This window comes from Tyto alba, unplaced genomic scaffold (genome assembly GCF_018691265.1).
Source record: "Tyto alba isolate M040663 unplaced genomic scaffold, T.alba_DEE_v4.0 Super-Scaffold_6, whole genome shotgun sequence".
NCBI classification, from domain to species: domain Eukaryota; kingdom Metazoa; phylum Chordata; class Aves; order Strigiformes; family Tytonidae; genus Tyto; species Tyto alba.
The window spans coordinates 52,670,204-52,685,836 of NW_024881327.1; the positions used below are offsets into that span (position 1 = coordinate 52,670,204).

Sequence of the window (15,633 nt, forward strand, 5' to 3'; positions counted from 1 at the left end):
ATCTCCCCATCCCCAGTGCCACCTCCCGTCCCCACACCATCTCCCCACCCCCGGTGCCACCTCCCGTCCCCACACCATCTCCCCATCCCCAGTGCCACCTCCCGTCCCCACACCATCTCCCCACCCCCGGTGCCACCTCCCGTCCCCACACCATCTCCCCGTCCCCGGTGCCACCTCCCGTCCCCACACCATCTCCCCGTCCCCAGTGCCACCTCCCGTCCCCACACCATCTCCCCATCCCCGGTGCCACCTCCCGTCCCCACACCATCTCCCCACCCCCGGTGCCACCTCCCGTCCCCACACCATCTCCCCACCCCCGGTGCCACCTCCCGTCCCCACACCATCTCCCCATCCCCAGTGCCACCTCCCGTCCCCACACCATCTCCCCACCCCCGGTGCCACCTCCCGTCCCCACACCATCTCCCCACCCCCGGTGCCACCTCCCGTCCCCACACCATCTCCCCATCCCCAGTGCCACCTCCCGTCCCCACACCATCTCCCCATCCCCGGTGCCACCTCCGGTCCCCACACCATCTCCCCATCCCCGGTGCCACCTCCGGTCCCCACACCATCTCCCCATCCCCGGTGCCACCTCCGGTCCCCACACCATCTCCCCACCCCCGGTGCCACCTCCCGTCCCCACACCATCTCCCCGTCCCCGGTGCCACCTCCCGTCCCCACACCATCTCCCCATCCCCAGTGCCACCTCCCGTCCCCACACCATCTCCCCATCCCCGGTGCCACCTCCCGTCCCCACACCATCTCCCCATCCCCAGTGCCACCTCCCGTCCCCACACCATCTCCCCACCCCCGGTGCCACCTCCCGTCCCCACACCATCTCCCCATCCCCAGTGCCACCTCCCGTCCCCACACCATCTCCCCGTCCCCAGTGCCACCTCCCGTCCCCACACCATCTCCCCACCCCCGGTGCCACCTCCCGTCCCCACACCATCTCCCCGTCCCCAGTGCCACCTCCCGTCCCCACACCATCTCCCCACCCCCGGTGCCACCTCCCGTCCCCACACCATCTCCCCATCCCCGGTGCCACCTCCGGTCCCCACACCATCTCCCCACCCCCGGTGCCACCTCCCGTCCCCACACCATCTCCCCATCCCCGGTGCCACCTCCCATCCCCACACCATCTCCCCATCCCCGGTGCCACCTCCCGTCCCCACACCATCTCCCCACGCCCGGTGCCACCTCCCGTCCCCACACCATCTCCCCATCCCCAGTGCCACCTCCCGTCCCCACACCATCTCCCCACCCCCAGTGCCACCTCCCTTCCCCACACCATCTCCCCGTCCCCGGTGCCACCTCCCGTCCCCACACCATCTCCCCACCCCCGGTGCCACCTCCCGTCCCCACACCATCTCCCCATCCCCGGTGCCACCTCCCATCCCCACACCATCTCCCCATCCCCGGTGCCACCTCCCGTCCCCACACCATCTCCCCATCCCCGGTGCCACCTCCCGTCCCCACACCATCTCCCCATCCCCGGTGCCACCTCCGGTCCCCACACCATCTCCCCACCCCCGGTGCCACCTCCCGTCCCCACACCATCTCCCCATCCCCGGTGCCACCTCCGGTCCCCACACCATCTCCCCATCCCCGGTGCCACCTCCGGTCCCCACACCATCTCCCCACCCCCGGTGCCACCTCCCGTCCCCACACCATCTCCCCATCCCCGGTGCCACCTCCCATCCCCACACCATCTCCCCATCCCCGGTGCCACCTCCCGTCCCCACACCATCTCCCCACGCCCGGTGCCACCTCCCGTCCCCACACCATCTCCCCATCCCCAGTGCCACCTCCCGTCCCCACACCATCTCCCCACCCCCAGTGCCACCTCCCTTCCCCACACCATCTCCCCGTCCCCGGTGCCACCTCCCGTCCCCACACCATCTCCCCACCCCCGGTGCCACCTCCCGTCCCCACACCATCTCCCCATCCCCGGTGCCACCTCCCATCCCCACACCATCTCCCCATCCCCGGTGCCACCTCCCGTCCCCACACCATCTCCCCACCCCCGGTGCCACCTCCCGTCCCCACACCATCTCCCCGTCCCCAGTGCCACCTCCCGTCCCCACACCATCTCCCCATCCCCGGTGCCACCTCCCGTCCCCACACCATCTCCCCACCCCCGGTGCCACCTCCCGTCCCCACACCATCTCCCCATCCCCAGTGCCACCTCCCGTCCCCACACCATCTCCCCATCCCCAGTGCCACCTCCCGTCCCCACACCATCTCCCCACCCCCGGTGCCACCTCCCGTCCCCACACCATCTCCCCATCCCCGGTGCCACCTCCCGTCCCCACTACACTTCTCCCTGTCCCCCCAGCGCCACTCACTCCCCACAGCCCCTGACCCCACTACCCCCCCACGCTGTCCCCATCTCACCCCTGTGTCGTGTCCCCCCCCCCCCCCGGCCCCTCCCTCCCGCCGTGACGTCACCCCGCCACGCCGCTCCGGGGAAACGGGCAGGGGACGGAGGGGGGGGGGGGGGGGAGAACCTCGCCGTCGCGCATGCGCAGTGCGGGCGGAGAAGCCGTTGCCCGGCGCCGGGCGGGGGCGGGGCGGGGCGGGGCCGCCTCCATCCGGGTCCCTGCCCGCCGCCGGGCAGTGCGGGCGGCGCGAGCCTCGGCGGGACAGCGGCGGGTGAGTGCGGGGCGGCCGCGGCCCCCTGGGGGGCGGGAGGACCGGGCACCCCCCCCGAGCCCCGCTGTGGGGCAGGGTCCCCTCCGACTCCCCTCTGCGTCCTTCTGTGGGGCACGGTCTCTCCCCCGGCCCCTCTGTGGGGCAGGGCCCTCTCCCCGTGCACCGCTCTGTGGGGCAGGGTCCCTCCTTCGGTCTCTCTGTGGGGCAGGGTCCCTCCACTCTGTGGGGCAGGGCCCTCTCCCTGTGCACCGTTCTGTGGGGTAGGGTCCCCCCCAGACCCCCGCTGTGGGGCAGGGCCCCCCTCCCTCTGCGTCCTTCTGTGGGGCACGGTCTCTCCCCCGGCCCCTCTGTGGGGCAGGGCCCTCTCCCCGTGCACCGTTCTGTGGGGTAGGGTCCCCCCCAGACCCCCGCTGTGGGGCAGGGCCCCCCTCCCTCTGCGTCCTTCTGTGGGGCAGGGCCCTCTCCCCGTGCACCGCTCTGTGGGGCAGGGCCCCTCCGTTCTGTGAGGCAGGGCCCTTCCTTGTGCGTCCTTCTGTGGGGCAGGGACTCCCCTCCCTGTGCACCGCTCTGTGGGGCAGGACCCCTTCTTCAGCAGCCCCGTGCGGCAGGGCCTTTCCTTACGCACCGTTCTGTGGGGCAGGGTCTCTCCTTATGCACTGCTCTATGGGGCAGGGACCCTCCTCCAGCAGCCCTGTGGGGCAGGGGCTCCCCCTCTTTAGCAGGGCAGCTGCCCTGCTGCTCGGCTCCACAGCCTCCTGTCCCCCCACCCCTGGCAGACCCCTCTAGGGTAGCCCCCCCCTCAGAGTGACCAGGCTGTGACTTTGGGGTGGCTGGCAGCCCTATGGGGGTGCCATAGGGTCCCTACTGGGGACCCATAAGGTCCCCACTTAAGCCCGGGAGGAGGGGGCAGCAGAAGCTGGACCATGGCCTGGGACCGCATCGCCCACCAGTGACAGAGGGGAGGGGGCTGGGGTGGCACAAAGGGACACAGGGGACATGTCCCCACCCAGCGCCCAGCCCGCCTGGATCCCCTTTACGAGGGGAAGCTCGGGGGGGGGGGCATGTCTCATCCCACGCTTGGTTTGGGGTCCCCCAGGTCACCTCCATTCCTGGTAGCCGCTGGCTCGGAGTCAGGCACGTCCCCTCGCTTTCCTGGGGCAGAGACAGGACGCTGTGGGTTTCTTTGGCTTAAAAAAAAAAAAGCAAAACAAAACAAAAAGAAAACCAAACCGAAACACCCAGAAATGGGAAAAGCTGCTTTTTGGAGTTACACAGGGCTGCTGTTCCTGCCGTCCAGGCACGTACGGAGCCCTCCCAGCATCCGCCGCTTCACCCACTTTGGCAGGGGATGCGCGTGGGTCCCGTGGGACAGAAAACCAACGGGTAAAAATGCACATCCAGGGGCTTTGGGGTTTTTTGTTTTTGTTTTTTTTTTTTCCTTTTCTTTTTGTTGTTTGTTTGTTTCGTTTAGCCTGTCTTTGTTTTATCCTGGGTGTGCGGAGCAGAGCATCTCTGCGCGTCCAGTCGCCCTGTATGCCCATGAGTTGTGCCAGGTGTGCGGTGTGTCAGATGCGCCAGTGTGTGTCTGGGGGGTTATTTTCTCTTCCACACCACCACCCCCCACCCCCCCCCCCCCCCCTTCCCTTGCGCACCTTTGGCAGGAGGTTTGGATGACATCTTGCTCTGGCACGCTCCTCTTCTTTGATCTCGAGTTTCCTGCCATGTATAACGTGTTCGGCAACACGCGAACCCGGCTCCGCGGCTGCCGGGGAGGGTGATGCGGGTGCCTCCTCACCCCGGTTTTCCCCAGCCGGCTCCTGCCGACAGCTCCTGGCTTTCCTTTGTCTCGGCTGCCGCCAGGACGGGCTTTCCCAACCCGAGGATGCTCTGAAAAGAGCAAAGACAAGCACAACCCACCCCCCCCCCGTCCCTTTGTTTCCAGCCGTTCACAGGCTCAGCTGATTTTGTGCAGCGTTTCATGTGCCCAGGCAGATAAACTGACTACTCGCATCTCTTTTTTTAATTATTTATTTTCCTGGGTTATTTTGGGTGATTTAGCCTGCCGGGAACATATCCCAGCTGCAGGCTGCGCTGGAGGGATGTGGCAGCTTCCTAGAAATGGGGCGAATGAGCCAGAAGCGTAACCGGAGCATCTCGTGGTTGTCCTGTTGTGTCCTCCTCGTGTCTCCTTGGGTGTTGAGGGGCCATAAGCTCTCAGCACCACACGCTGAAATCAGAGTTCCCCAACCCTTCTCCTTGCTCGTAGGAGAAGATCGACCCTGGTTTGCACGACCCGCTGCCAACAGTGGCTTTGGGGCTGGTGAGGAGGGAGGGAGGTGAACGAAACCCAGGTCCAGGCTCAGACCCAACTGCCTTGATAGCTGAAAACCTTTTTTTTTTTTTTTATGCTTGACTTGCAAGAAAGCAAAATACAAGTATTATTATTATTATTATTATTTTAGATTCCTATTGTTGTTTCCGCTTCAGTGGGTGCTTGGTTTGATAGCGAGGCCGTAGCCTGAATTCATATTAATGCTTCTTTTTTATGATGGGTGTAAACAGAACTACCTTGAGCGTGTCAAACAGCCCCTGAGTAAATCAGGTTATTTGCTCTATTACTTTATTCATACAGGTTAGATGCTCCAGCTGATGCATCTAGAGTGCTGTGCCATCTGGAGCAAAAATTAAATACAAATTTGGCCCCCAGCCCAGAAAAATAACAAGCCTCTGCCTCCAATAACTGATGGAGGAAGAATACAGCCCCTGACGGAAGAAATGCTTAGGGGCAACGTGGAAAGAACCCAGAATGTGCTAATTGAGGTATTTAAAAAAGAAAAAAAGAAGGAAAATAAATCCTTCCACCCTCGAAGTGTGTGCTGAAAGCAGCCAGGAGGGATGGTGCTGTGGGGCTGATGCCTGCAGGTGAAGGGCCTGGTCCTGAGTGGGTGGTAGAGCTGCTGGAGCTGAGGGTGGTGGTGACCTCCTGGGTCTCCGGGTCTTGCTGTCAAAGGAAATCCCCTCCACAGCCTCCCAAAGCTCCACCTGACCACCAGCTCAGCTTGGCTTTGCTTAGTTTGTCGCTGCTCTGCTCGGTAAAAGTTTATGTCAAGGCTGGCCCGATAGCTGGGACCTTCCTTCTCATCTCCAGCTGGGTTTTGGACACACTAGGTCTGCTCGTTGGGTCGCTGGTGGTGGTGGTTAGTCCAAGGCTCTGTCAGATTTGGGGGGACAAGCTGTGGAGGTGGGTGGGCTGTGGTGGTGCCTCTTGCTTGTACAGCCCGGGCTCCGGTCCGCTCGCTTCCAAGCTCAACTGGAGACGCCTGTGATGGACCAGCTCTGAAGGACACCTTGATCAACACACTCTGGATGGTAGTGGCATCTGTCCAAACTTCAAATAAGGAAGAGCCAAAATGGGAAATGGGACGATGACCACTGGTTGCTACTGCCATTCTTGACCGGAGAGTGGTCCTGGCTGCGTCCCGGGGGAGAGGTAGGTGATGATGAGGAGGAGGAGGTTGAGGGTTATATGGTGAGGAAGCAGCAGAGCTGCTCGTGGGATGTCTCCAGACTGTGAGACTGAACCAGGCCTGGAAGTTTTGCCCAAGAAGGACTGGTTTCTAGCTGATCTCCTGGACTACATGATGTGTGGGATGATATGAGGACACCCGGCTTTGCTCAGAGGGCTTTCATGCTTACAGACCACCTCTCCACGTGCTCCCTCTTGGCTCACCCCTCCCAATGATCCGACTGTTGCCTTCGCATCAACCGTATGGCAGAAGATGTGTTGTGAATGATTAGTTTGTAGCTGTAAAACACCACCTGGGCGTTGAAAAGGTAAAGCAGAGGCACAGCTGGGCACACTCATCTCCTCCTGCTCCCACCACAGAGACCCGAAGCCCTTCTGCCGTGGGATGGCAGGGCTTGGCACAGCTGAGACAAGGTCCTCTCCCACCCAGTCAGACTCCTTCTGCTTCGCTCAGCTGCACAGCAAACCCAGGCCACCCCCTCCCCGGGGGCTGGGGTCGGAGGTGCACATGCTTCTGGTGGTCTTCAACCGTTGGCGTCAAAGCCTGGAGGGTGTTTTTTTGGATTTGAAGCTTCCCCTGGTCTCCGGGCGTTTTGGTATCATCTGTGATTGGTGTCGCTGAGCCGGGTTTCTGTTTATTTTTGTTTCCTCTGATCATGCATCATAAAGGTGAATGTTGTTGACATAAGATATGGTCCACCTCGCGTAGACTTCCCTCCCCTGTCCCTTCGTAGCAACGTTGCCCTGAAACCACTCAAGACTTTGCGTCGGGAGCGGCCGTGCTGCCCTCATCCCTGCCCTGCCTCATTGCCAGTGCTTTAAAATGACATCAGCGATGACGACGTGCGGGGTTTATCTGCACGGAGAGCTCGGCCGTCGCCTGACCCCGGCGGCCCCTCTTGCTTGGTTGAGAAATGCAGGCGAGCCCATCGAAAATGCATTCAAGGAGAGGATGCAAAAACCCCCCCCCCACCCCCCACCCCGTGGATTCACGCTGGCCGTGGGCGGAGGGAATTTGATTCCAGACTGGAGGAACGGGAAAGCCCCCGACGTCTTCTCCGTCGGACACGGTGGGCAGAGCCCGGGATGCGGCGGCACCCCGGCGCTCGCTGGGGATGGAGCTGCATCGTTTTCAGATGCTTTTCCTTACCCGGAGCGATGACACGGGCCACTCGACGTGTTGTTTTTCTACCTGTATGGCACATTTAATTTCCATCAAAATAAAAAAAAGAAACCTCAACTGTTCCAACCGTGCGTTGAGGGGTCCTGGGTCCTGCTGGTAAACTGATGGCAGTGCCGGAGGGGTGTCGACGGGAGGAAAGGGCAGCCATCCAAAACCCCTCGAAAGGCCGCTGGCAGCAGCGTCAGCGAGGAGGACGGAGCGGCTGCGAAGCCTCCGAGGGAAGGACGAGCGGTGGCAGGAGAGGGGAAGACGCGCTGGGGGAGGACGGACAAACTCGCCGCTCCCAGAGATGCGAAAAACCCCAACGCCGACACGTGGAGGGGGAGCCAAGCGCCAGAGCCCCCGGACCAAATTAACTACGAGCAGCTGCCTCGGCGTAGGCGAAGGCTGCGAGGTCTCGGGTTGCTCCGACGCCGGAGCTAAAACTGGATCGGCCTTCGGAAAAAAAAAAAGAGGCGAGACACTGAGGAGCAGGAGGAGGAGCGAGGGCCGGACCGCGGGAAGCCCAGGCAGGGAAGTCCTGCGGCCGGTTGCTTTTTCTGCTCCAGCTCCCGGGCTGCAAACGTGAGACGGAAGCAGGAATAACTTCTCCTGGTTTATGTTTTTATCCCCGTGGAGGATTAATCTTTGCCGCTAATACAGCTTTTAACTCGGAAAGCACCTTAGAGGAAACCACGCCAGGAGCGCGTTTGGAAGAGAGAAACTGAAAGCGCTGAGCAGGGAGAGCGGCCGCTCCCCTGGTCGCGGCCATCGCCCGGCTCGGGGCTCTTACCCTTCTCCCTGCCTGTAAATAGCGTGGGGTTTCCTGCCTGCCCGGCTTGGAAGAGTATTTACAGGAAAATATAAGAGTGTCGGGAATCCACAAGTGAGGTTTTGGCTCTTCAGTTGGTCCTTTCGAAGCCCTGAGGAGCAGCCCGGCAGGTAAGATGATGGGTGAAGCCCATCAGAATTGGGTGGGAGGGAGCACGGTCTCCCACCTGACAGCTTCCAACTAAAATAAAATTCATCTGAGTGTTGTGCCTCCCCCCCAACCAGGCTCTTCGTGCTTGCAACCTGTGTGAAATTAAATTGCCGGCGTACCATAAGGATTGAATTAAACTTCTCTCCATGCAGAGCTTGCTTGCGAACAGGCAAATATTTCCGTGGTGCTTTAAAGACTCTTGGTTTTCTATTGTTCTGTATAAAAGCCCGTTGCCAGGCTGGGCTTCCCCTGGGGCGATTTCCTGGCTCGTTGGTTGTTAACACAGCTGCAGGGGTTTTTGTTTTTTTGGTTTTTTGGTTTTTTTTTTTTTGGCTTTTTAGATGAGAAGTGCTGGATTAAGACCCAGCATCTCACTTTCTTGGCGTCTGAAATAAAAGATGAGGCATTTGGAGACCCTGTGAGAGTGGTGGCCATCCAAATTGGGACGGGATTGTGCAGTTTTGGGAGGTTTTATGGCTGAATAAATAGTGATAATCTCGCCTGAGAGCTGCCTAGAGCCTGGCTGCTGGCGCTGGCGTAGGTGGGCTGTCTGTCAGCTGAGCCCTCCACCCCGTCCTCGCTTTGCATTCCCACCAAAAAAAAAAAAAAAAACCTCCTCACATTTCGCTGAGCACTGTTTGGGGGCGGCGCTTTGGGAGGAAAAGCAGGGAAAATGGATCATTTCCTTGGCTGTGGCTTTGCCTGGGGAATGCTGAGTCGCGGTGTGCTCCGGGCTTCCCCCTTGCATCTCCTGCAGCATCATCCCGAGGCATCTGCTGGTGGTGGAGCAGGAGGAGCAGGTCGGGGCGGTGACGGGCCAAGGGCTGGTGCTTGGATGCTAAAACTGGGAGCGGGAGCGTTGCAGGGAGTGAGGAGTTGGGCTGCGTGGGGATGGCGAGCGTTTTCCCAACGCCACGAGAATATTTTTCTGTGCCTAAGGACAAAAAAAAAATATTGGCATCCCATTAAAAACGGGTTGGAGAGGAGGGAGTCTGCTGCGGTCCCATCAAACACCTCCAAAAGGAGTGCTTTTAAGATAAATCCTGATGAGACTGAGTCCTGGTTTAAACTGAGGTTGAAACTTAAAACTCTTCAGGTTTCTTTTTTGGATAGAATTTAAAAGAGGAGAGAAGTAAGTACTAAGAGAAACTTGCTTTCTTTTCTGGAGGAAAAGTGGCTTTTCCTCACCTGAATCCTTTTGGCCTGAACCCTACTTTAAGTTCTGATTTATTTCAGCTATTACCATTTCTCTTAACAGCCAGAACATCAAACTTGGGAGTGAACTGTGGTTGGTATCAGAAACCAGGTTGCACATTGCCTGCTTCATCTTCTAAATCAAATAATCTTTTCTTCAATATTATGAATTATTCATTGCAGGCATAGCAGCAGGTGCCAGACTGTTTACACGAGGATGCTGTGTTATATTTTTTCCACCTTAATAATGCGGGTCCTTGCCTCAAAGCTGTGCAGATGAAGTTTGCAGGGAAGCTGAGTTTATCCAATTTTCTGCTTAGAAGTTTGCCCTCTGCTCTGACTATTAAAATAATGTTTTCCATAGCCAGTGCAGACAAGTTGGGGGGGGGGGTTGGGGGGGGGGGGGTATTTTAGCTGGACCATCGTTCTCGTAAGAGCGGGATCCCAAAAAGGGGTTGTGGTGCCTTGGTGGGATGCTCACCTGGAGCAGGATCCTGCCTTTCGGCGGCAGCCGGGCGAGCTGACTGGGCTCGCCTTGGATACCAGCATGGTTCCAGCCAACCCTTCCCGGCTCTGGGGTGGAAATTCCCCTTTTCTACCCCAAAACCAGCCCTGGTGAGGATTTCTCAGCAAGGCCTCGCTGTGTGGCAGCCATCTCTGCGGGCTGCTCTCCCCTTTTGTTTACATCTGGTAGAAAACTTCTTAAATTTACTGGCGAGGGAGTAATTCTAATCCTTTTCAATGAGATCAAGGGATTAGTGTCTCAGATGCTTATAAAATTGCAAGGATTAGCCAAGCCTTTTCTTTTTTCCCCTCCCTTTTCTCTCTATGCCGCGTAACGTCATCGCCGTGTTTTAAAAGGGGATCTCTGTGCTGTTACTAAGAGCTGAACCAATTTATAAGAGTCTTTGCCAATCAAAGCGTTTAAAAACAGTATCTTCATCCTCTCCCTTGCTCGCTCTGGCTTTTTGTGCAATATTAGGGTTTGTTTTTTTTTTTTTTTCTTTTTTCCAGCACCCCTGGCACCAAACCACGGTAGCCGTTCAGCAGATACGTTGGGTTTGCGTGGCTTGGCTGCGTTGCGGCACCCGTGCGGGTAAGTAGGGAGCTGACCCGGAAGCTTTCCTTGATAGAGACTTGCAAACTCACAGATTGAGACGAGCAGATCCTGAAAATGATGTTATTTCATGAGGTTGCCTCTTTGCAAAGGATTCAGGCTTTTGTGGTGCACCCCCAGAGAGGAACGGTGCTTTTTGGGTCAACGGGATGCTTTCACCCCGGCCGCCAGGAGCGATGGGAACGGGATGGAACTCCACGCACCCCACATTCTCACATCCTCTTAATTACAACCTTTCATTAAGACACGATCACTAACTGGCTCGCAAGGAAAAACCCCGCACGGAGCTAACATGGAGGAGGGTTTAGGTCAAACCTGGTTGCTCTGCCTCCTCTTGCAATATTGCCCCGTGCCTTTCCCCGCAGGATATTCTTTAAATGCCTTTTCTCCCGGGTCGATGGCTGCACGGTTGCCTGACCTGTGTGAGCGAGGCAATCCCGAACTGGCGAGTGGTAAGAGCTCCAAGCCAGGAATTTCTGGCCCCAACCCAATATACTTTCAGAGGCGAGCTTTTAAATATATACAAAGACAAGCTCATAATTTCCACTATACTAATGAGGCCATGGTGTTTTCATTGAAATGTGCCAATAGCCGCCGCGGTGGTATTTTAGCAGCCTTGTACTGTGAATCCAAATGTGATTTAACATGGCAGCCCCCGCAGAGCGGAGGAAAACCGGCTTCTCCCACTGAATTTCAATGATACTTCTTGGCGGCGCTACCCGAAAATCCCGCCGGCGGCGGGACCTTTCCTTGCATTTTCTCTCCAAGCAGGTTCTCCCCCTCAAAAGCCACCGTTTTGGGGAAGATGGGGAAGGGTGCAGGAATGGGTTGAAAGAGGGATAACGATATTTGTGGAGGGGAAAGTCTTGGTTTTAAAGACTGGTTTTAAAAGATCTCTGGCTGGCTGGCGCGAGGCGGCAATTTAATAACCGGGCTCGCTGGAAGTATCTTTAACTCGTAGTAAAAACCAAGTGTGAGGGCTCCCAGGCATCATGTGTTCACTTGACCTTTAAAAAACCGCTCGAGGCAGCCCGCATGCTCGTTGCTAAGCCGACTCGTCGGTGCCACTTGTGTATTTTTGCCTTCTAGTAGGCGATTCAGTGCCTGGGAATTTGTAAAGGTCCAACAGCAAACTTACATGCCTGAAAGTTGCGTTGGTGTTTTTTAGCTTCGCTGCCCGAGGAGGCCTTCGCTGCCGGGGAGCCTTGAAGCAGTTGGAAAATATTTAGCGGGTTTTGTTCGGTCGGCTGCAAGAAAGGTGCAAACTTTAACACTCTCAAAAGTTGTTTGGCTTTTTTAAAACGAGCTCTGTATCAGCAGCACACCTGTAACTTGGGGTTTTACTTATTTTGGGCTCAATTTATGAGAAACCCTTGTAAGAAGCCACTTCCTTCGGCAAAGTGGGGGTGTGGGTAAGTAAGGATGAAAATTCATGCGTGGCTACCTATCGCCTCCTGGTTACAGACCCCCATGCTGCAGGTAACCCTGAGTTTTAAGGTCCCTTGACTTTCTCCATCCCACTGAGGTCAAGCCACGATGCCGGGGAGAGCAGGGGAAAAGGATGGTGTCCCATGGCATCACCTTCGACAGTGAAACTCTGCGCCACAGAGGAGGAGATGCGTATATTGGGTTTATGCCTATTTATCTCCGTCAAGCACCTCGCTTGGCTGTGCAAATCTGGGAGTGGAAAAGTTCAATTTTCCATTTCCAGCTAAATTTTGAGGGGTTTGCAATCCTTGCAGCCACCTTTGCTTGTGCCGGTCCCGTGGGAGGGAAGCAGTTTGTGTCCCGTATCCGTATGGCTCCGGGGAGGGTTTTTTTGCTGGACTCCAAAGCGTTGCAAAATCCCCCCGGTCTCTGTTAGCAGAGCAGAAGGAACGATAAAAAAAATTACTCCCCCAAAACCCAGTACAGTTTTTAAAACCAGAGGAAGGGCGGGCCGACTGCACAGCTCATTTTTCTGTAAGTATTAGGAAAAATAGCAAACAGCAGTGACGTGGCATTAGTGTAGATTCCCAGCAGGCTGAGGTCTGGGTTTGTTTGGGTTTTCCTGAAGGCTTTTTAACACTGTCAGCATCTTAAAATACAAACCTGGCAGAATCTGCCTGGGCTTTTGGGAACAGCTCCTCGATGGGATTTGTTTTAGTGACTTTTTTCCAGTGTCCAGACACCAACTTTTTTGTTCCTCTGCATGCAGCTATCCCTTCTCCTTAATTTCTTACCGCAAACATAAATGGTGCGATTAAAAGGGTCCACAGAGAGCATTCCTGAGGACTGAAATCCAGGATCTGGGAGCAGACGGCAGCAGCATAAAGAAGAATTCTTCCCTCTCTGGCCTCATGCTGCTTTTCCACCGCGAGGCTTTACAGCCATCTGGATCCCCTTTCAGATTATGTCGTGTCCATCCCCCCCCCCCCCAAATCCATAACCTAGCAACCTTATTTAGTGTAAACGAGAGCATTATGCCTTCCTGCATCCCAAATTGCTCTTGGCTCCTCTTACTGCCTTTATAGGACGGCTGCTAGCAGCTGCGATCGCGGAGCCGGCGCAGGGTGCCTACCTCCAACAAGATTTTGTAGGGATTATTGATCGCTGGATGTTGCCCTGATTATTTTTTTTTCCGCGTTAAAGGAGCTTAGGGAACGGGGGGGAAAAAGGGTTTCAGGAGGTCATTGAGTCCATCTGCTCCTCAATATAAAAGAGCAGAGAAGGCCGGTTGCTCTTCTGCTCCACAGAACGCGATTTGCTTTTCTTCAGCCCAAAGATAACTGGGATCAAAGCAAGATGTTCTTCCAGGTGCGGTATTTTGGGAGCCCTCCCTGGCTCTCGCTGTCATCGCCCAGGAATTTGCAAATTCCCCAGAGCGTTTAACACCAACTTCTCTGGTCTGGCCCTTCAGCGGCGCAGGCCGAGCGTTTCTCACAGGGCTTCTGATCCGCTTTCCCCAAGGAAACCGTTACTTGGGGAAAACCCTGCAACTGCAAAGGGAGGTGGAAGATTATTACCAACAAATTAATCAAAAAAGGGGCAGGGGGGGCTGCAACGGGCGGCGTGAAGCTGCCCACAGTACGGTGGTGCCTGACTTCAGCCCTGGCTTTTGGTGCTTTGCTTGGTCTAAAATACTCCATTTTTTTTTTTTTTTTAATAGACGTATGCGCTATTAAATTTTTTTTTTAGCACCCGAGCTACGTGGCACGGGGCGATGCTGCTGTGTTGAGTGCCGGGGCAGCAAGCAGGGGCTGGGGGCAGGAGGAGGCGGTGGCGCGTCCTTTCCCACCGCGCTTTCGTGCTGAAGAGTCAGCTCAGAGGGTCGGGACGTTGGGTCTGGGATGGAGCTGCATGCTGGGGAAAGGTGTGTGTGTGTGTGTGGGGGGGGGGGAAGTAGAAAAAAATCCCCAAGGCCAAAGGGAAAAAATTCCTCAAGGGTTATTTCATCGCTGAGGAGCAAACTGAAGCGTACACAGGCAGCTTGTGTGCGCGTTTCAAGGCGAGAAGCTGGCGACTCTGCTTCAAACCCTCCTGATCAGTGATTTCCATTTCTCTTTTCTGTGATCCGATGGGAGCCCAAGCGGGGCTCTCCTTCAAACTCCGCTTCCCCCCCTCCTGCAGACCGGATTAAAAGGCGCTATTGATTTTTTTTTTTTTTTTTCTCTCTGTTTATTTTTGCCTTTTTTTCCTGGAACTTGCAAAATCAGCCCTGAGCAAACCTCTAGTTTGCCTTCCCAACAACGCTGGGTGAAAGCACTTGACTTCAAACTCAGCGATGGGAGCCGCAGCCGACCTATTTTCTGCACATTTCTCTGCCAACGGTAGCAAAAACACTTTCACATTTAAAGGTGCTCTTCGGTATTAAGGTCGTGGGATCATTTGTCTGTTAAACTGTCCAGAATCAAAAGCGCTTGCTGAAAAGTGCAGTGGTACCAGTTGTGCTACTGGGTATTTCTTCTGTTATAAAGACTTTTCTGTTTTTTTTTTTTGTTTGTTTGTTTGTTTTGTTTTTTTTTTTTTTTTTTTCCAGTGATCAGTTGCTTCGTTGCATTGTCACATTGTTCTGTCTGTGTCCCCCTGCCCAAAGGCAGTGGAGAGGGTTAAGGTTTTGTGCTCGGTGTCTGCCAGCCGGGGAACACGGCCAGGAAATTTCCTGATTCCAGTTCAAAAAAAGCATTGGATTCGCTCTTGGGGAGAAGGGATCAAAGGTTCAAAGCGCTTCTTGGTAGGAGGTCAGTTTGATTTCTTAGTTGTCCGGGCACACGGCAAAAATCCACCGCTACCCCCCCCCCCCCGCCCCCCGCCAAGCCTGCACGCAGCTGAAATGGGTAAAATAAACATTTTTTGGTTCCATTTGACACCCAAAGGTTTCCTCTGTCCCCCCCAGCCGGAGTCCCAGTCGAGCTTTGCTGGATCTCAGGCCGACTGTGCCCCCGGGGTGCGAGGGGCCTGTTGGGATCCTCGCCGTGCCCCTCGCCTCTCTCCGCTCGCTGTCGAGGGGATGGGGCCGGTTGGACGCTCAGAGCCGGTGCTGGCTGCAGCCTGACACCATCCCCTCAGTAAAATCACAGCGTGGCAAGAATTTGGGTTTTTTTTCCACCCCACGCCCCCCCCCCCCCCCCCCCCCAATCCGGTTGTCCCCTGGGTTTGGATGGCAAAGGAGGTCGCTCCCGGCCGGAGCAGCGTTGCGGTTTCCCCCCAGCTCCATCCCCGGCGAAGGCGACGTGGCCCTGTGACATCTGAGCCTGGTTTTGGGGGCTGGCTCTGCAGCTGCTTGAGTTTTTTGGGGGGTTTTTTTGTTTTGTTTTTTTTTTTTTTTTTTTTCCCAGCGCCGCGCTGCGGCTCCTTGCGCTGGACCAGCTCCAGAGGTGGAGCCGAAGGAAATTCCTTCCAGCTGCTTGAGGTCAGGGCTTCGCTTTTCTTTCGGGGTTCACGAGGGGGTTTTTTTTTTTGCCTGTGAGTTAAAAGCAGGCATCTCTCGCCACTGCTTTTTAAAAACCCGGAAAACT

At 56.5% G+C, this 15,633-nt stretch overlaps 1 protein-coding gene across 4 annotated transcripts in view; it reads left to right on the top strand.

Moving 5' to 3' along the window:
• The first annotated feature begins 2,584 nt into the window (after positions 1 to 2,584).
• RNF24 (ring finger protein 24) overlaps positions 2,585 to 15,633 on the top strand; it is a 31,185-nt gene continuing 18,136 nt past the window's right edge. The window contains exons 1-2 of one of the 4 annotated variants that reach the window (XM_042807655.1): positions 2,585 to 2,655; positions 10,534 to 10,615. The gene's annotated coding sequence lies outside the window, so the exon portion shown is untranslated. Of the gene's footprint in view, positions 2,656 to 7,621; positions 8,286 to 10,533; positions 10,616 to 15,633 lie in introns of those variants that run through there. The other 3 variants (XM_042807650.1, XM_042807651.1, XM_042807652.1) reach the window with 3 other exon arrangements.